We start from the raw sequence: 3,488 nt of genomic DNA, 5'->3' as shown, positions 1-3,488 counted from the left end.
CAACTTTACAAACCACTGGGCCATCTTGCCAGCCTCACTCACTAAAAGCATGTTTAGGCTCTGACAGTTGAACTGAAGGTGGTCCTGTGTGCAGCCCCATACTATGATACATGCATCATGCCTCGTGTCCGAATGGATGCCATACTTACCTCCATTCCCTCGCCCTCCAGGGAGACACAAGAGCAAAAAATGACATGGGTGACACCGGGTTAATGGGTCCCTTTACTTGCTGCGCAGCCTTCCTGTCTAGAAAGCTCAGAGCAGGGGCTCCTACCAGCCCCACATATGCCCTACATGGCCAAATATGACAGTGTGTCCCCAGGAAGGATGCTGCTCTGAGCTCCCAGATGGTGGCCCTGGCCTGTGCCTCCCTGGTCTTGGTGCGAAGGCTGCTACTTACTTCCTGCTCTCATAAAAAGCCATGATGTCCTCAAAAGTGTTAACATCCAGCTCCTCAGAGCGCTCAAAGGAGAAGTCTAGCCCTGTGCAGCTGCAAGGGAGANCATCTTCATGTGGAGACCCCACTCCCCACCCCACCTGACCTCTAAACTCCTTGGGGCCTCCAGTCTCTTTCCATCCCTGTAATTCTTTCAGATAGTAACAATTATGGGTCAGAGATGTGATTGTGGGATGGCAACCCTATCCCTCACTTGATGTCCTGTCTTCCTGCTGGAGGTGGGCTCTATAAGTTCCCTCTCTCTACTGTCAGGTGTTTCATCTAAGGTCCCTCCCTTTGATTCCTGAGAGTATCTTACCTCCCAGATCTCTGTACATTCTGGAGGGTCCCCCCAGCCTCCTATTTCCTGAGGTTGCCTGTTTCCATTCTTTCTGCTGGCCCTCAGGGCTTCAGTCCTTTTCCCTCACCCAATACCAGATCAGGTTCCCCTCTCCCCCCTACTACCTCCCCCCATCTACTTTCCCTCCCAAGTCCCTTCTTCCCTCCCCACTTGTGATTGCTTTCTTTAAGAGAAAGAAACTTTAAGCCTTGAAAAATTGCCTGTCAGCTTTTACCCAAAAAGTAGTCTGTGTATATTTATTATGCACCTTCCAAATATCCCTGCTTCCAGGTGAGAACTCCCATACTGTGTTGAGGCTGGACCCTGACATATGTGGAGGTCAGAGGACAACTTGCAGGAATAGGATCTCTCCACCATGTGGATTCACGGATTCAAATGAGGTGGGTTAGCCTTGTGGCAAGCAACTTTACAAACCACTGGGCCATCTTGCCAGCCTCACTCACTAAAAGCATGTTTAGGCTCTGACAGTTGAACTGAAGGTGGTCCTGTGTGCAGCCCCATACTATGATACATGCATCATGCCTCGTGTCCGAATGGATGCCATACTTACCTCCATTCCCTCGCCCTCCAGGGAGACACAAGAGCAAAAAATGACATGGGTGACACCGGGTTAATGGGTCCCTTTACTTGCTGCGCAGCCTTCCTGTCTAGAAAGCTCAGAGCAGGGGCTCCTACCAGCCCCACATATGCCCTACATGGCCAAATATGACAGTGTGTCCCCAGGAAGGATGCTGCTCTGAGCTCCCAGATGGTGGCCCTGGCCTGTGCCTCCCTGGTCTTGGTGCGAAGGCTGCTACTTACTTCCTGCTCTCATAAAAAGCCATGATGTCCTCAAAAGTGTTAACATCCAGCTCCTCAGAGCGCTCAAAGGAGAAGTCTAGCCCTGTGCAGCTGCAAGGGAGAAGCTCAGTGAAGCCAGCAGACACACAGCACTGACACAGCTTGGCCAGGTATGTGTGTACCCACAGAGGCCAGAAGAGAGTGGTAGATCTCAAGAAGCTGGACTTACAAATGGTTGTCAGTGCTGGGAATGGAACCCCGGTTCTCTGGAAGAGCAGCTGCTCTTAAACGCTAAGTCTCTTCAGTTCCTTCAGAACCTGCCCTGTACTCTGAGTTTCCCCACAGCCCTGCAGGCTTAATAGCACTACAAAGGCAGGCAGATCTCCCAAGAATTAAGGGCCAGCCTGGTCTACACAGCCAGGAACACACACAGTGAGACCATGTCTCACAACAACACAAGATAAAGAAAATTAAAAACCAGGCTCAGGTAGAGAGGTCTACAGACCAGTGGGTGTGAAGAGAGCTGATTAGGACCTTTCTTTCCCATAGTGTTCTGTAGTGGCCTCAGCTCCTCATCTGTCATTGGGAACTGCTGCACCCACTCTCATGTGTGGGAGGATTCCCTGAAAATGCCTTAGATGGTGCCTGGAACATCACAGGTCCCCAGGGAATGCTCACTGTTACTCCTGCGGCCCAAGCATCCAAGCTGTTCTGGGTTCCCCAAGTCATCGAGCAGCACGGCTGGAAGGTGCATGCATGCCTGTGGTTGGAGGGGCATGCCCCTCTCAGAACTAAAGATATCCTGTAGAGGACCTGAGAGGTCCTGGGGGATGGTTAAGGTACTAAAATGCTGTGTGGTGTGAGCACCAGGGTTTGAATCCCCAGAACACACATGAAGGCTGAGCACTGGAGCGTGGCAGCTGCCTGTCATTCCAGTGCTCATGAGGCTGAGAGGAGGGGTCCCCAGAGCAAGCCAGCCAACTAGACAGGCCAAATGGGTGAGCTCAGTGAGACCCTGCCTAAGTGTATATGGTCATGGCCAGAGCCATGATTCAGTGGGTAAGGTAGAAACGGATCCAGAAAGACTTGAGGCTTCCACACGCACAGACACCCACATACACACATGTAACCGCCCCCACCATGTCCCCGAAAGACAATGTGCTCTATGTGGAAGGTGTGTGCATGATACTCTGCGATGCCTGTGTACTCTGGCTTCCATCCCTACTTCTCACCACAGACTGTCAATGCAGTGCAGAAGCATGCAGATCAGTCACTGGAAAGCAAGGCAAGACAGCTCAGCAGAGAAACACCAGCTGCTCCTTCAGAGGGCCTCNGAGAACTGGTTCTCAGTGCCCACATGGCAGCTCACAACCATCTGTAACTGTAGTACCAAGGGACCTGACACTCTCTGCTGGCCTCTTCGGTCACCTACATGCACAAACATATATATCACATAAATACACAAACACAGAAGATTCAAAATAAAAAAGAAATGTTAAAGTGAATACTTGGAAAATTTCAAAATAGTTGTAGTTGGAAGTGTTTGGAGATGAGGGGACCCGAGCTGCATCAGTGTCAAGCCTGGGCTTTGAGGACACTGTAGTCCCTGTTGCTCCCCTACCTCATGGGTACCCTGAACTAAACTGGGAGGAAACATAGCTCTGTAAAGGCAAATGGTATGGATGCAGCCAGGGGCCTGTGTGTGTCAGATGCCCCGACTCTTCTACAGAAGGGAAAGCGGGGGCAGCCAAGGCCATGGTTCAGTGGGTAAAGCACTGGCCTGGCCAACCTGACAACCAGAGTTCCATAGCCACAAACCCATGTGAAAAGCCATCTGTGGTGTTTATCTGTCGTCCTCACACTCTTACAGAGAGAGATAGGATTCAGAGAAGACAGAATCAGCCAGAAGCT

This window comes from Mus caroli, chromosome 8 (genome assembly GCF_900094665.2).
Source record: "Mus caroli chromosome 8, CAROLI_EIJ_v1.1, whole genome shotgun sequence".
Lineage (NCBI taxonomy): Eukaryota > Metazoa > Chordata > Mammalia > Rodentia > Muridae > Mus > Mus caroli.
The sequence above is the reverse complement of the archived record's forward strand: the minus strand, read 5'-3'. Positions refer to the sequence as shown.